The sequence below is a fragment of the Haemorhous mexicanus genome, chromosome 18 (assembly GCF_027477595.1).
Source record: "Haemorhous mexicanus isolate bHaeMex1 chromosome 18, bHaeMex1.pri, whole genome shotgun sequence".
NCBI classification, from domain to species: Eukaryota; Metazoa; Chordata; class Aves; order Passeriformes; family Fringillidae; genus Haemorhous; species Haemorhous mexicanus.
Window position 1 is genome coordinate 5,859,850 of NC_082358.1, and position 17,853 is coordinate 5,877,702.

Here is a 17,853-nt window from a genome sequence, read left to right on the forward strand (position 1 = left end):
TAAATCTGTGACTGTTTCCCAGTTCTGTACTAGAGGTTGCACAAATGTAAAGCAAGTGTGGGTTATAGCCAAATTCTGTTGCATGGGTTTCATTTACAGTAACATTGCTGTTGTCAGCTAGCCAGTAACCTCTATTCTAGCCATCAAACATCATTAAAAGTTCAAGATAGGTAAGAAATATTTAATACAATCATAATTTTATTTTCTTCTGCTTTTCTGTAGGGTTTACCTTACATTTTTCCCCTCTAAGCTTTGTTTTCATTATTTATTCAAATAGTGACAGCTAAAACTTTGAAAATGAAAGTTGAGATTCATGACAATCACCTAATGGCTGAGGCCAAGGTGGTAATGAAAGCATCAGTCATCTTGAGACCTGTAATATATTCACAGGAATTAACAAAATCACTTGAGCTGGCAGTGAAGGAGAGTTTGTCTTGTCATCAGCTCGTTCTGCCTGTATGTGATTTTATTTTAAGACTGTTGCTGCATTCTTAGGGTGATTAAAGACCCATAGACTTTATATAGATTTTCTTTTTAAATATGCTCTTTGTAACATATAGGCAGGGCTTGCAAGCAGACCAGCCCAATCCAGCTCTTGGTTGGTGTTATTAAAACATGAACAGTCTTCACCTTGGAGCTGGTTCTCACCTGGCCAAAGGATTCCCCCAGCTGCCCTGTGCTGCAGCCTGGCACATCTGTGTCCCACTGCCCTCGTGCAGGCAGGGTTCAGTCCTCAGGGCAGCACAACCCTCCAGCCCTGGTGGTGGCAAAGATTAAATCCCCTTGACTCCAGCTGTAGTTGTAAAACTGTCCAGACACTGAAGATTTCACTACTTTTTCTGTATGTGAAGTCCTCAGAGTTTGATGGAGTTTGCCTGCTCCAAGGAGCTGTGCTAGTGTTGATAGGAGGGGTTTTAAAAAAGAGTATATTCCAATTGTTACCCTTAATTGACATAATATTGTAAAAGTCTGTGTAGCTTATTGGCCTGAGAGAGCAAACAGCTTTTTGGAAATCCCAATATGAAATATTCCAGCCCTTGTATATTTCTTGTACGCAGAATGCATGGAGAAAATAAGAAGTAAAATACCAGATGGATTTCCTTTGAAACATAATTACTATCCAGGTGCAGTCTCTACCTTTCATAGCCAAAGAGTTCCATCTTTTTAATAGTATTCTTTTAAGTTATAGTATCAGCATCTCCTGACCTGAGCTACCAGCCAGTGGGAAAAAAGAGAGGCTTCACCTCTCAGTTCTCTTTTATCCCTGGCTTTTTGTCCTGAGAATGGGAATTGAGATGCCAACTGGTGCCCACCTGGGCAGCTGCTTTCAGTGGGGGACACACCAGGCCTGGGGAGCTGTACTGAAATTCCTTTCTCTTCACAGAGAGCCAAGCAAGAACATTTTCCCCCCTCCTCTTCTCCTTGCAAAGAAGCAGACCAATAAAATAATAATAACAATAAAAGGCATAACCAGTCTCCCCTCCCATTCTGACATGTTGAGTGCCAAAACTCAGATCAAGTCTGTAAGGCAAGGTGAGAATGCAGTGAAAACAGGGCCTTTATTTTAAGGGCAGAGCTGTGAAGTTTTTAACTCTTTCGGGGCTGCTGGATGTGCCTGCTCACGCTGCACACAGCTGCTGAAGGCTTCCAGGGACTCTGGGTGGTGGGTGAGGAAAGGGGAAGTGGGAGTTTAGCTATGCACAATATTTCCCATAAGAAATAAAGCAGCAGAGTCTCACCTCACTGCCTGTTTTTCCACATGTATTGAGACGGGAATGTATTTATATAACCCTATTAAAAGGGAACACTCAGTAGCGAGCTGGGTCTTTAAATAGCTACTGTTCTGCATATTCCTGTCTCCAAACTCCTCAATTTCAACTCACACCCACTTACATTCTTTTGACATATTCCTCAGGTTTGGGTTTTTTTGTGACTTTGGGGTCAAATCCAAAACTTATTGAAAGCAGTGGAAAGACACTCAGTGAATTTAGTGGAATTTGGATAATACTCTTAGAGCTCAGATACCATGGTGATAAATGCAATAAATTACACAGACAAAGGTGGCCCATTTTGGGCTGGCTCTGCTTCGACAGAAACAAATTAAACTGTTGCTATTGACTGCCACAGGAATTGGTTCTGCCCCTTCCTTGGTGGCATTCAAGCAGCTCTCAAAACAGTTTGCAAACAAGGGGAATATCTTTATCTCCCATTTACAGAATGGAATAAACTGAGTCACAGAGCCACGGCTAAACCTGGAAGTAAGGCAGTGCAAAAGAGCTGGAATTAGACCCAGATACCACTCCCTGGACCACCCAGTGGAAAAAGAGTCTCTTAGCTGCCAGCAGGCTGGGAGAGCCTCCTGGTGCTCCCAGATCCCAGTGGATCCAACAGGAGTGGAGAGGGCAACCAACATTGTCCCATAAATCCTGGGTGTTAATGAACTGCACAGCCCTGCAAGGCCGTTTGTTTTTACCACCAGGATGCATTATTTCATCCTTCCCCCACCTCAATGTTCATATTTTCCCTTTGACTCCCGTTATTTTGGTTCCATTTAGCAAGATCACTCTTGGGTTTTTTTTCCTGTGTCCCTCCAGCCACCTTAGCTTGTCTCTTTTTTTGCCTTCTTTCCCTTAAAATCTTTTTTTTTTTCCCCCTCATTCAGTGCACTAAGTGGATTTACGACCCATTTAGGCAGCTTACAGTGGCATTGCTTTTACAGTTCAGAGGCAGAAGGGCCATAAAAAGATTTACAGTTACAGCAAGAGTCTGTTGCATGGAAGTTCGAGATCCAAATTAGACAAAGGGTGCGGGGCTGTGTGAGTGGCCAGTAAAAGAAGCTTGGAAACAAAAACAAATTAAACTGCTGTTAGAGGAGGAGATTGGAGTGGGGGCAGAGAAGGAGGAGGAAAAGTTGCCTGTTAACTAAACGCTACTATTGCAACAGCTCTGTTAATTCTGTTATATAAAGCCCTTTTTCCTCCTTTTTTCCTCTCTCGATGTTGTTGTTGGACAGATTTCCTTTGCAAACACAAATCTCAAACTGAAGAGCAGCAGCTTCACACAGTAGTTGAGATTCCAAGGCAGATATTCCCAGGATGTTGGCAGCTGGTTTTGCTGCTGCTGGGACTCCAGAATACAAACACCAGAGAACAAGCCAAGTGGCTGAAGGAACAGGACTGGTCAGAGTGGAAGCCTTCAGGTTGCATTGCATGAGGATAGTCAGGAGAGGATGGAGACAGAGAAATAGATTTGATCCTCTACCACACCAGATTTTTCCTGCTCATTTCAAAAGAAACAGAAGACCAGGCTTGGCCAGATCCAGAACAAGTTGAGGTAGAGGGGAGACTTTGTCACTAAAGGAACAGGTCAGGGCACAGAGTGAGCCCATCACTGGAGTCTGCAGAAGGTTGGGGGCTGCACCTCTGTGGGACTCAGCCCATGGGCCCTTCTGTCAGAGCTGTGGGTAGAAAAGGAAAGCAAAGTGTCCTTTTTGGGACCCCCCAGGTGTGTGGGGCTGTGTAGCCTCTGGGTTCTGCTGGGAACTGCCAGCTTTGGGGCAGGTCAGCCGTGGGCCAGGGGCTGCACAGGCTGTGCCATGGCACTGCCCCTTTCTGGGGGCTCTGAGCTTCACAGCTCAGGGAAGGTGCTGAGCTGATACAGCTGCAGGGCTGGGCACTGGTTGGAATGCTGCTGGAGCCAGCACAGGTGGTCTGCATGTACCCACTGAGATCCCCTCCACTGGAGTTCTGGCACTGTTTGGTTCCTTGGACCTTGTTTTTCACTGTCTTGTCTATTTACTCACTGTGGGCTCATAGCCCTCCAGTAAGATTAGTGTTAGTGGTGGTGGAGATGCCACTGGGATCCTCTGGATGAAAAACTCTATCAAGATAGACATTTAATCCGTGTGCTTTGCTCCCACACATTCTCACATGGATGTTCACACTCAGGTTTCTGGATTTCTGCAAGACGAGAAAAGAAATAATGATACCTTCCCTAAACCCTTCTAGATCTTGTTCTTCCTCCCTCAGAAGAAAAATCTCATAAGAAGAATGGCCATATTTTAGAGAGTTTTGGCTGTTTTTTTGTTTTTTTTTTTCTCTAGAAGAAGAAGTAGCAAGAGATAAGCTTCAGCCTAAACCAGCAGCAACGTATCACTCAGACCCTAATTAAAATCTAACAGCTAATTGGCAATTGCCAGCTGGACATCTCCTCCCCCTTTTCCCCTGCCCAGCCCTGGGCCTGATAAATCCATAGGTGCAGCTGGCCCCTCTCAGGGCTGCACCCATGGGGTGCCTGCTGCTGGTTTTGTTCCCTGCATGTTCCCAATGCTGGGCCCAGCACCGCTGGGAGCTCTGCTGTGCTGCTGTCCGTGTGTCTGTCCGTGTGTCCCTAAACCCCAGCTGGCCAGGCACTCGGGACACTGATGGATTTCAGTGGCTCCTGCAGGAGATTTTCAGCAGGACACAGAACTGTTCCCAGTTCTGCTGTGTCAGGGCTGTTCTCTCTCCTCCTTTTTCAATCTCACTCACTCTCGCTTCTGCCTCATTCCCTTTTTTCTTCTTCAGCGAGAAGGGCCTTGAACTTCTGGCACAGATTTGACATATGAGAGAGAGCACTGAAAAGGAGAAAAGACTGTATTTTATGAGTGATGGTTAAAATGTATTCTTGAAGTACAATTTTTTTTTTTTAAGCTGAGTATAGCTGGGTGGACAATGCAGCAATTTCCATGAAAAATTCTTAGAGTAGCAAAAGGTTTCATTTTTCTGTGGAAAAAAATATTTAAAATTAATATAGTCTTTTTACAGACCTACCATTTCTGTATTTCTTGTTGATTTTTCCTATACCCTCTTGTTATTCTTTTCATTTTTCTTTTATATTTATACAAGACATATAACTCCCAGTTACAAAGTTTAAAAAACTCAACCAACCAGTAAACCAGTAACTTTCAGACTTTATTATGATTGTATAAATTTTAAAACCAAATCAGTATTTTCAGTTTCAATCAAAATGGCAAAACCATGAAAGCCATTATGGATCTATTTTGAAAAAATCTACTGCTCCTTATAGAAATAGGGATGTATTTCTAGGGGAAGGCTGGTAGACCAATTCTCTGTTTTTATAAGAAAATGGGAATTTGAAAGCTAAATTGTAATGGCCGTTGATATCACAGGTCAAAACAGCCAGGATCCAACACTGGCTGGGTCTGAGATCATCAGAAAAGGCAAATTATTTTTTCCCCTGTTGAAATTGTTTTGACTCCTTCCCCTTTTACCTTCCACTCACCACCTGTTTCAGAACAGACAAAGGGCCAAGCAAGGGACTCAGCCGCCCTCCCCACACCCTGTGTGTCCCTGATGGATCCCCTGTGGCACTCCTGGGGAGCAGGAGGTTCTGCCAGGGCAAATCCCACATCCCCAGCACTGCTCAGGCTGCTGAGGATCAGAAACTACTTTTCCTTACCCAGGAGGGGCCCCCACATCCCCTCTGAGCTGTTTTGGACTCAGAGAGCGCAATGTGCTCCGTAAACAAATAACCTGTGTTTTTTTAACTGGGTCATTACGAGCTGAGTCCTACCTCAGGCACGGGACGTGGGGAGGAAGTGGTGGGACAGGAGCAGGAGGGGAGACAGCAGCAGCCTCAGACCCAGAGGACTGTGAGGAAGCAAAATATGGATGGCTGCCAGAACAAATGCTGAGCCTTTTGGGAAACTGTTCTGAGGTCTGGTGGGAAAGCCAGAGAACAAAGAGGTGCAGGAAGGCACCAGTGATGCCAGACCTCCAGGAGAGCCCTTGGCCATGGGCAGGTAGCTCCAATCTGTGATATCAGCTGGCACATTGCTGTCCTGCTCTGCTAGCACAGCTCTGATGAGGCTGTCTGTGGACACTGAGGCCAGAGCCTCTGGACTTCTGGAGTCCCGGAGCGTGAAGCATTACAAAAATGAATGGAAAAAAAAGGAAAAAGGAGCTTGAAAATAGCAGCAACTCTCTGAGTCTCTGTATGTGCTCTGCCTTTTGGGGCTGGAATGAGTAGCCTGCAAGGCACTTATGTGGCTGAAAGTCAGTGAGGCCTCATCAAAGCACAATGTTGTGTTAGAGAGAGCAGCATCTGGGGGTTTTCCTGGATGTGTTTCCTCCCAGGCTTATCTTCTTGAGTTTATGGCTCTCTGGTTTGTTTATTAAATTTTATTTTTGGGGTTTAAATTATTGTGAAGACTCATTGTGAGAATAAAATGCCCATCTCAGCTTCTGCTTACTCAAAACTGATTCAAAAAACCTCGTATTTTCAATCCTTGATTTCTCCAGAATTTCAGTGCTATGAGTCCCCTTTTTATTCCACGAGTGACTACATTCAGTGTGGGTTTGGAACCTGAAGTTCCAAAGCCTGCAGGCGGCACCCAAGAGCATGGAATATGACTTCTCCAAGCTTTCTGTGTTCCTTGGCCAGATTCTGGTCTCTGTCACCTTACAAAACTTTGCTGGGGATCAGTGACAAGGATCTGATCCCACATTTTAGTAAAATGAGGCTTCACTGATTTACAGCTGAAAAAAATAATGATATCCACCTCAATTTCTTTCATGCCAGGGCTGATGACTTGATTTTGTTGTTCACTGGTCCATGGAAGGCTTTTTGGGTGCTGCCTTTTGGAGCTGGTATGGTAAAAAGGAGTGGCCAAAACAAGCTGGGGAGCTGCAGAGCCTCAGCTCACTGACAGGAGCAGAAAAGACTCACAAACACACCAAAGCAAAATGGGCAGCTACAGGGATACAAGAGTGGCACAGTAAATAGGATATCCTGCCAAAACGCTGTCTAAGTGGCCATTAATGGACATCTGAGTTTTGCTAAATAATTAATGTGTCTGTTGTGTTTTTTTTCCTTATAGATCTTTCAAGGAATTTAGTTTCTGTTCCTTTGCATTTAGTTTCTGTTCCCTGAAATGTTGCTTTTGAGCCTGTCTTCTCAAGCATTTAGAGTCATGGTCTGTGTCTAAGGCAGGTTTCTAATAGCAGTTCCTGTCTGTTTTGGTCAGGAAACATTTGGCCCCAGGTGTGTAAGGAGGCAGATCGCTCTCTTTGTTCTCCTGGGGTAGTTTGGAAACTGAGGTGCAACCAGCCAAAGTGGGATTGCAAAAGGCAAGCTGTAGGTCTCTATAATCAGCAAGGACAGGTCTTGTCCTTTGACTATCACAAAGCTCTAAAAACTACTAAAATGAGCTGTCTGAATCTCAGGCCTCCAGGGGTTCTAAATAATAGATTTTTGGCCATCTCTACCCATAAAAAAATGTCTATTCTGTTGTTGTCTGGACTGAAAATATCAGTGTTGCACTGGCTTTGCAATCTCACTTTGCTGACTCCCACAGTGCAGAAATATCATAGAACCACAGAAAAGTTTGGGCTGGAAGGGACCTTAAAAATCATCTCGTTCCACCTACCTGTGGCAGGGACCTTCCACTATCCCAGGTTTCTCCAAGCCCCATCCAACCTGGCCTTGGACACTTCCAGGGATCCAGGGGCAGCCACAGCTTCTCTTGGCACCCTGTGCCAGGGCCTCAGCACCCTCACAGGGAACAATTTCTTCCTTATATCTAATCTAAACCTACTCTCTTTTGGTGTAAAAACCATTCTCTTTTGTCCTGTCACTACAAATATCATATAAACTACAATATCATATATCATATAGTTGGGGGGATAAATACTGGTAAGAACTAGTCTCCTCTGAATACAAGTTTTTATGTCCTTTTTCAGATTTTCCTTTGTGTCTTTGTGGTTGGACTGGCTGCCCCAGAAAGCTGTAATAGGCTTTGTTTCTTGTTTATCACAACACCTGGATATCTTTCATCCCAAATCCTGGCTGTTGGTCTGAGGAGGATGTCAATGGTAACACAGCAACTTACTCTTTTTATCACCAGCTCTTTCCCCTGAGTACCAATTGACCACTTTGGCTTCAGCTTGTAGTTCTTGAAGGGATGTGAACCAATGTAATCAAACATAGGCAATGCTGGGGGAGTCAGCAGGGCTGAGGTTTTGGGTTGGGCCTGCTGAAGATGGGGGATGTTCACCAACATCCACTGCAGATGTGGATCCAGGGAGTTTTGAGGCAATTGTTGATTATTGACCACACCAGTCCTAAAAGGTGGACATGACACTGAGTGCTCTTGTCTGCTCTTAAAAATACCAGGTAAGTCACAAATGAAAGCATGAGCTTAGCTCCTAATGATGGTCAATTCCCTGAAACAGCCCAAACCTTTCACCATATCCGCTTAGGACAAGGTGTTCTTCCTCTTCTGAAGCACAAAGGAAGGAAATGTATCTTCAGGAAATGTTTATTTTACCCATGGATTGTCTGAAGCAAGGTTTGACAATACCCGGAAAAAAAAAAGTCCCCATAAAATTAATATAAAAATAGGTGGGGTTATTGACAAAATGCAGGATTTTTATGAGCTAGAGAGAAGAAAATGTGCTGCAATGCTCTGTGCCAGCAGCCAAAGTGCACCCGGGCGGCGGCGGTGCAGCTGATGTGTGACCCATGGACCCTCCCGACTGCAGGCCAGGTGAGCCAGGGGACAGGTCCCTGTCCTTGTCCTCCCAGATGGGCCATTTGCACGGCTTGTCACAGCCATTTCAAAGGAGAACCAGTGGGATACTGAATAGTAAACACTGGAAGGAGCAATGCTTCTTAACACCTAACCCTGAAGGGTAATTTAACCCTCCAAATCTACAGGAAGCCTCTTTCTTTCGTCAGACCTCAGGAGATGTGTTAGACATATTTCTTCTGAGCACAGAGGCTCAACTCCCCCTCCCTTTTTTACCACATTTCTTTATCCTAACCATGGAGAGCTGTAGCAGAAATCTTGAAGGCAGCTGGTCCCTGCAAATGAAACCTGTGAGATTTAATGCCTTGCCTTAGAATGGAGGAGAAAGAAAAAGGGAAGGGGAAGGGGAAGGGGAAGGGGAACGGTAGGGGAAGGGTAGGGGAAGGGAAGGGAAGGGAAGGGAAAGGAAATAAAAGGGAAAGGGAAAGGAAATATTTAATTTAATTCCCTGCAACCATGATCTGCCCAGTGTCCTTCTCCCAGCCTTCCACAGAGACATCCCCTGGCTGCTGCTGATCCCAGGCTGGCGTGTCCCTGCTCCCGCCGCAGACCTGTGACCTCCTGCTCCTCCAGGCTGGCTCCAGCGAGCCACGCCGGGGCTGAGCTGCCTGAAATAGGCACGGAGAGAGCCTTCCACAGAAACCTCTAAATGGGTTTTAATGTCTCCCCGCCGTAGGATTCCCGGAATTAATTTGTGTCTGGCTTTTGAAATCAGGGATGTTGTGTTGAAGAAGATGGATGCTCCTAAGAAGTATTGGAAAGAATGAAGGGCTGACGGGGTGGTTTATGCAGCGAGCCTGGCCATGGATACAGAGTAGTAAATGTGGTTGGTTGATTGAGATCAGATTTTTATTTATTTTTTCCAGTGGCGACGCCCATGTAGTTTATTTATTTATTTTCCCCTTTCACTTCAAGGCACATAACAACAACGCTGTATTTTATAAATCCCTGTGATTATAAATCTAGTAGGATGTCATTCTTGGTTTCCTTAGAGGCCAGGAGCCTATACCCACAAGAGACAGATGGGAGAAGTAGCCAGCAAACCTTCTATATTATTGCAGAGAATTGCAGGAACTGGTTTTGGTTTACACCGCATGGGGAACTCAGAGTCTGCACAGAGCATCTCCATTTACTGCTTCCTCTGCAAGTAGCCAAGGCAGGATTGCTGACACTCCCTCCACACAGTTCCTGGGCAGGGAATGATGCCCTGCAAAAGATGCAAAGCCACAGATTTGCATCAGCTCTTTCTGTTCTCCTGCTTTGAGGATACAGCCTAAAAAACTTTAAAAGTGCTTCATGCAAAGCTTGTGTCAAAGTCCAGGCTGGTTCAGCTCCTTCCTCCACTTCCACTCTGTGCCTTGTCCCAGCAGAATTGCTCCAAGAACTGCATGAAAAAGCATCCCCTTGCTTTGTCTTGCAGGCAGCAGTGGCAGATGAGACTTTGAGTTCCACAAGGTGTAGGTAGCAAAAAGAGATTGTTGCTGTAGGATGAGTCAGGTTGTTGTGCAATGTTAGGAAGTGTTTGTTGGTTTTTTTTTTTTCCACAGTTTAGAAGATGATTTTTAAAAGCAGGGGATTTAGTTTACATTTTTTCATGAGCTGCAAGGTCAGTTGTGGAGTGAGAGCTAGATTTAGCTTTAGAGTCATCTCTCAGCTTTGAAGAAAGAAAAAACAACAACAGGCATATTTGATTTTGGTGCTTTGCTTCATTTTCTTGCTGCCTTGGCCATGGGGCCGCCTGTGGTGTTGTGGGGGCAGCCCCACAAGGTCTCTGGTCCTTCCCTCCTCTTCCTATCATTCACTTTCTCCTCCCCAGCCCTACCAAAGTCAAATATAAACTTTCTTAAAATGAGCACGAGGTTCATTCCACTTGACCAGGCCTGACTTCCCAGAAGATAAACAGAGAGAGCAGAGCCAGCCCCCTCTCCTGGAGCTGCCAGCCTCCAGAGAGCTGGCAGGTCACCCAGAGCTGTTCTGGGCTTTTGTAGTGGAGAAGAGGGTGGGAAGGAGAGAGAGCACACCTAAAGGATTTCCAGGGTCTGCTGTACAATAGCAATACTGCTACATGTCTTAATTGTCACAGTTCTGATTTTTTTCCTGTTTCAGTGTCAGTTGGATAGCTGGACACAGCTGTTTCCCTGCCCTGGAAATGGACCCAAAGGAATCAGGTCAGTAGGATCTATTAGTGCTATTGATAGAAGAGGATTCTTCAAAACCCAGCACTTAAATCCAAACAGGTCAAAAGCCAATTTCCTTTATGACCATTTTCACAGTTATCCTTTGCTTTCAAGGGCCAATGGTTTGAACTTAGAAGGAAAGATTTAGATCAAATGTTGGGAAAGAGTTCTCCCCTGTCAGAGTGCTGAGGCCCTGACACAGGTTGCCCAGAGAAGCTGTGGCTGCCCCATCCCTGGAAATGTCCAATGCCAGGCTGGATGGGGCTTGGAGCAAGCTGATCTACAGGGTGACATCCCTGGGGGGAAACAAGACAATCTTTAAGGTCCCTTCCAACACAAACCATTCTGTGATTATTTCTATAAAAATAAAAATTAAAAAACCCAACCCAGAACAAAACCCCATCATCACAGAGGCTGTGTATATTCATTGAAAGAATGACTAAAAAATAAAGAAAAGAATATGCTGAGCAGTTTTCCAGCCCAGTTTTGTCTTCCAGTGGATTGACTTAGTTTCTGCTATGCAGAGGTCACTCAAGGGTGACCTCACCCTCTGGGGTGTGGGGTGTGCCAGTGTTGTGCCCTCTGCCCACGACAATGGACAAGTGAGTGGATACTGGAAAGGCTTCAGTTCCTGCTCCCCAGGGCAGCTCTCCAGACTCTGGACTTCCCCTGGCCCCTGTGCCAGCTCTCAGATGCTGGGACACTCTCTCCTTCAGTGCCTGGCAGTGAAGCTCTGTGGTGCCCTAAAACCACAGGACCAGCCATGACCTTTTGCACTTGAAGTCCATGATTTTTTTCTTAGACTCCCAAGCCTGCAGGTGTATCCCTGCAATTCCCTGGGAGCAGCTGTGTGCAGGTGATTCTCTCTGAAACAGCATGGGAAAGAAACAAGTGTAGACAAAATAATAAATATACCTGTATAGGCCTCCCTTTCCTTGCAGACAGGGGATGTTTTGGGAGCCAGGTCAGAGTTATCTGATATGTCCCAGATCCCCTCTCCCAGCACTCATCACCTTCTCTAAGTGACAATGTTTATCTGACTTTCTTTTCCCACGACAGGTATCTTTGATCTCATCTGGTCTCACTGTTAAACACTCTCTCTTGCAATGAGCTCAAAGCATGAGCTTCTGATCCTTTCTAATCCCAAAACATCCTGTGTGATTGAGTCTCTCGACTTTCTTCATCCTACAAGCAATACCTGAAGTTATTTTAAAAAACCCCAAAACAAACAAAAATACCCAAAACAAAAAAAAGAAAAAAGCCAACAAAAATAAAACTAAGTTAGAGAGTCTTTACACTGCAGCAAACCTGCTCTTTATGGGAAAAAAGTCTTGAACACAGCCAGCTGCAGCATTCTCTCCTGAGAGCTGAGTGCAGAAAGCTGCAATAGCCACAGTGCAAACTCAGGCACCTTCCTTTGTGGGTCTTCTGCTCTGCCTGAGCTGATATTTACAGGCAGCCTTAAGGAGGACAAATATAGCTAATGAGGACTGGACAATATTTCTGCAAATTACTTAAGTGCTGCTAAGCATAGCATTCAAAGTTTAAAAATAAAAAGTCAAGGGGAAAGGTTTATTTTCATATTAGGTTTCAATTTGCTACAATTTTTGTGTCTTTACTATCTGCTGTTTTCCTCTATAAGCATTAGCTATCCAAGACAGAACAGATTAAAGCTAATTGTTAGGCCCCTCTGTTTTTCCTTCCTACTGTTTTATCTCCTAAGCAACTTTATTTGGTACAAGACAAATAATCTGAATTCCTGAAGTCAGAAACAAGGAGTGGGAGTCCGGGAAACTGGCTGCTGATCTAATGTAGTTTTTTGCAAGTGTGGTTATGGTCAGAAACTCTAAATATGGCACCATGTTACTGTACACACAGTGACTGCACCCTGTGTGTCAGGGGCTGAGTCACAGCACTGAAGTTTACTGACAAAAACATGTTTTACTACTCTGGGTACTGAGGATTCAACAGAGCTGGGAGTGAAAGTGTTGAGCTCGTTGCATGGTCACCAGCTGAATCGCAGAATCATGGAAAGCTTTGGGCTGGAAGGGATCTCAAAGGCCATCTCTTGCCACCCTCTCTTGACATCTTCCACCAGGCCAGGTTGCTTAGAATGGGTTTGGGCCTGCCCAGGTTTTGCTGGTGGTGAGAGGGGTGGAAGCAGCAGAAGGGACACAGTTTGGCCAGTGGATGTTGAGGTGTGGGTTTGCTTGTCTGGGATGAGGAAGCCGTGGAGGAGGGATCACTGCCTGGCACCCCATGGTGGGGCTGCCTGAGAGGAGCACTGTCAGGAGAGCTGTGATGCCCATGGCCATGATTCTCCTGGAAAAGTTTTCTTTCCAGCACCCTGAAGAACAGGAGAGTCTTTCCAAGCTTCATGGAACAGAATGGTCAGCTTATGGCTCCCTCTCCCCCTGCTGCAGGAGAGGCTCCCTCCTGGCCTGTTGCAAATGAACCAACAACAGTTTGATTTTCTCAACTTTTGTAAGTGAACTGGCTGGATCTGAATGTTAATGACAGATTCTACATTAAGATAATTTTTTTTTTTCTTTAACAAAGCCCCCCTTTCTTTAATCTTTTCAATAAGTATCCACCAAAGAGCTCAGCTGGCATTCCCAAACTGTCCACATTCATCCTAACCTTCAGTATTGACTGACTCATGCAGTATGCATCTGCAAGAGTTGTTAATGGAAAGTATTAAAGAAATGTAGTTTAATATTTGGTAAATAGGAGGTGTCTTTTCTTTGTGCTTGAATTCATGCTTCAAATGTCTGTGTTTGTGTTATTTATTTTAATATATTTCATGGGCTGCTTAATAATAGTAGCAATTAAGATAATAACAATAAATACTAATAATACTGAGCTCTTCTGCTTTTCATCTAAGGAGGTCAAGACTCAAGGGTGTACCTCTGGGGCTGGTGTAGTGTAGATCTGATCTCCTCCTGCTATTTTTTCTTGTGGAAAGTTAGGATTATCATGTGAAGATCAGATCACCTCTATTTTGGCCTCTGGAATGTCTCTTAGGCATTATAAATGCCAGTAAGAAACAAAAAACTGGAAAGAAAACAAGGACCAGGACACTGAAAAATATAACCACAAATACTGACCTATTTGGGATTTTTTTTCTGGTTTAGCAGAATGCTATTAATACTGTAATTAAAGCTATTTTGTAGCCTGGGGGCTTGAGCACCTGGCTCTTATTAGAGCTGGATTCATATTGAATGGTGAAAAAAGCCAAGAGGACAAGAGAGGAGATGGCCCAAAGGAGAACACAAGAGGGCACAGTGGCACCTGTGGTGCACTTTTTGTTCTCTGGCTTTTTGAATTGTGAGGGCAGGTTGAGCTCAGAGCTCTGTTTACATGACATAAATAATTACGGTAACAGGGTTCATTAGTGGGAACAGTAAAAATTTAATTTTGTCAACTTGGAGTGGATTATTTACTAGAATATTTTTTTTTTGGTGGCTGAAAGATAGATGTGATGACTGTGTCATATAAGGTCAATATGGCAATGAGCCCCACTGCAAGTTTGACAGAATTAATGTGGGCAGCCAGTAAGAATGTACTGATTGTATTAGATAAGGTACAAAATGCACATTCCAGGCAGGTGTTTCTGCACTTTCCTCATCAATTCCACTGTTCTTGTATTGTATTGTGCTGATGGAAACAAATTCTGTGATTTCAGAAACAAAGGACGCTGATGCTGCTTTTCATCCTTCTGCCCAAGGAGAATAAATGTTTGTGCAAACCTTTTTTCATGTGGCTGCCCAGAAATGACCCAAGTGAAGCCAAGAAGCTGAACATTAAGCAACCTCCCCCTGGTGATGCTGCTGAAATGAGAGGTCAGTGGTGAAAACTTTCTTCTGGAAGAGTTGATGGTGTAAATAGATATTTGAAAGGAAGTGACACAGAAATAAGCAGGACCCAATCTCAAATGTTAGGTCGAAGCTCAGAGGTCACAGATGTCCTTAGATGACTCAGTGGGGCAAACAACCTCCCTGTGCCACCATCACCTGCCTGAGTGGGCTTTTGTGGAGGGAGAGCAGGGACAATAAGCCCAGCAAAGGGTTGCAAACAGCCTTTTTTGGGTGTTTTCAGTCACCATTTCTGACACTGACAGGAGGTTACAGCCTGGGCTTTTACGATGGGAATCGTGGTTGAAACCGCCAAAGACTGTAATCCATGACATGATATTATTTCACAATTACAAATTAACATCTCCCTTTAATTTTTTTCAAAGAAGCCCTTGTCCTCAGCTCTCCCATACATATTATTTGCAAACAGAACTTCTCCTCCCATCCAAAGCAGCCTCTGGGGGTTTCTCTCCCTCCCAGAAGCCAACCAACCCGGCGCTGTGCGCGGAGCCGCGGAAGGAAGGTGCGATCCTACAGCGCACGCAACCAAGTACAGAAACAAGATCATTAACATCTTAATATCCTGCCCTGACATCTCACAAATTATTTTAGACTTCATAGCCAATGTAAACAGGTTTGTTTTCAACTCCCCTAATTGCCTGCTAATTGAGAGCAGATGCAGGCCTTAACTTTCGGCAGATAAAGAGCAGCCTCTTCTCTGGGGCTTCGCATCTATCAGGAGGTCTCTGATGTGTGCTCTGAGCTTCCCTGCTTAGTGATGCCGAGGCAGAGGGGGATTGCAGCGGCTCCTCTTGCCTGAACCTCAGCGAGACAGAAGGGAAGACAGAGCTGTGGGACTCATCAGTAACATCATCATCATTATTGTTTCATTTCGTACTCCAGTGCACTTTCTGCAACAGCGCAGGTCTCCTTCTGGGGGGGGAGTTCTCCGAATTATAGATGGGCTTCTCGTTATGATAGAAATCACTGGGTTTATGAAAAATGCATTGCTGTCATATTCCATTATCTACTTCCTCCCATGCTGCAATCCTGTAGCTTGCAAGTCATTAGATTCTTTTTCAGAGTTCCTTTGAAATAATCCTTTCAAAAAACACTATTCATTGGGTATGACCCCAGAGAGATACTGTCTGGTACTAAAGCTCTCTTTTAGTTCTGCGAGGGAGACCTGTAACAACAAGATAAGTGCATGTATATTCCAAGTAATGTCTGGAGTTTGCTGCCTCCCATTAAATGCAATAGGAGCTTGCAGTTCAAATGGTAGAATTTTGCTTTGTAAATGTAGGAGAAAATGGAGTTCAGATATATAGGTAAATTTGCATTTGGTAGTGATTTAATGTTCCATGGTCTGTTTTAGCTCCAACTTAAATATTACATTAAAACCATCAATAAAGGAAAAAAGGAAAGGGAAAAAAACCCGCGAAAAACGTGCTAACTGCTGGGTTCAGGAGTGGATGTGATTTTGTTCTTGCTGTCAGTGTGGCAGTGAGCTGCCTTTTACTTTCTCCTCTTCATTTGGCAAGTCAGCAGCAGCAGTTAAATGATAGCCCTCCGGTCTTTCTTCAGGACTGTTTTTGCAAATGAAAGCAGGAGCTTCAAATCCTTGTGTTTTCCATATCACTTACAAGGTGTTTTGTGAATTTTAACATTTTTGCATCTAACTGTGAAACAGTTGAGGGGATGGAGGTATTTCTGAGTAAGAAGTGCCCTTTGTGCAGGCAGGCTGCATGGTTTCGTACCACTGGGTTCAGGAGGTCCTAAAGGGATATTGAAGAGAAAATGACAGCCAAAAATGAAAATCTTTGGTGGCTTGTGAATGACAAATGGGTTGAAAGAAAAAAAAAAGGGGGAAGAGTTAACATCTAACCAGTGTCTTTCAGAAATACCTAAAGCACCTGGTGTCTGGATTATGAAACATTATTCACTCCCAGAACCACAAACTCTCCAGGTTTTCACTGTGATTTCTTCATGAAGCACTTTTTCTCTCCCAGGCCTGGCTCCAGGCCTCTCTGTGAACACAGAGTCACCCCTGCTCACATTATCCTTCTCTGGAAAATTGCCACAAACCCTGCAGAATCCAGTCCTGATCTACCAGCACTGTGAGGGGTTTAATAGGAGGGCAGGGGGCTTGCAGTCAGTAGCACAAGGCATAACAGAGTAGAGCAGTGGTCCATTAAATCAGTGTGCTGGGGCCCAGGCATTTACAGTCACACAGTCAGATGTTTCCAGTAATTATTTCCCCACAGCATTTTTATTAGGTGCTCCATAAATAATATTCACTTCCATGCTCTTCTCACGGTCTTTTGTTAAAAAAAAAAAATACAGTAGGAGAGAAAAGAAGGGGAATTCACTTAACTTTCAGCTGGATTTTTCAGGTAATTCTGTCTTTGAGCCCTACTGAAGCAGATATGAACTTGGAATATATGAACAAATTAGTTTCTGCTGACCAGACATTGTGGCCTACAACAATCATTGGACCAGCTTAATGCAAGAATCATAGAAACATCATAGAATCACAGAATGCTTTGGGTTGGGAGAGACCTTAAAAGTCTTCTTGTTCCACCCCAGCCATGGGCAGGGACACCTTCCACTATCCCAGGTTGCTCCAAGCCCCATCCAGCCTGGCTTAGGACACTTCCAGGGGCAGCCCTGTGCCAGGGCCTCAGCACCCTCACGGGGAACAATTTCCTCCTTATAACTAATCTAAACCTATTCCCTTTCAGTCTGAAGCCATTCCCCCTTGTAAAATGACCCGCTGGTAGGTTTCTATTTCAGATTTAGATTTGTCTTGTCATGGACCCATGCAGACCCAGGATTGACAAGCAGCCAGCACTGGGGCTGGAGTGGGATCCTTTTTCTATGTACTGTTTGTTTGTTGTTCACTTTTTTGGGTTGTATTTATGTAGTTCAAATCCAGGGTCATCACACCAACAAAAGGCCCTGCTCTCTCTGGTGTGGAAGGACCTCCCAGAGCTCAGCACTGTCACTGTGTGTTTCATCTGCTCTGTACATGCAGCCCCCATTGCCAAGCACTGGCTTTTCCATGTAGGCTACTGTGCAAAGGTTTTTTCCAGGAACTATCACTGCCTTGTCTCAGTTAGAGCATTAGCGTTAAGCAATACCGCTTCTTTCCTGGCACCAGCACTTGTGTTTTGCAAAGGGTTTTCACTCAGATATTTAATTTTCAGCGTCAATTTTCTATCCAAAGTAAGAT

At 44.5% G+C, this 17,853-nt stretch overlaps 1 long non-coding RNA gene across 1 annotated transcript in view; it reads left to right on the forward strand.

The window, feature by feature from the left end:
• Nucleotides 1–7,756: 7,756 nt before the first annotated feature.
• The window catches only part of LOC132335913 (uncharacterized), a 30,598-nt gene continuing 20,501 nt past the window's right edge, over nucleotides 7,757–17,853 (forward strand). Inside the window, exons 1-3 of the long non-coding RNA XR_009488771.1 lie at nucleotides 7,757–7,874; nucleotides 10,697–10,758; nucleotides 14,453–14,609. This is a non-coding gene — a long non-coding RNA (uncharacterized LOC132335913). The remainder of the gene's footprint in view (nucleotides 7,875–10,696; nucleotides 10,759–14,452; nucleotides 14,610–17,853) is intronic.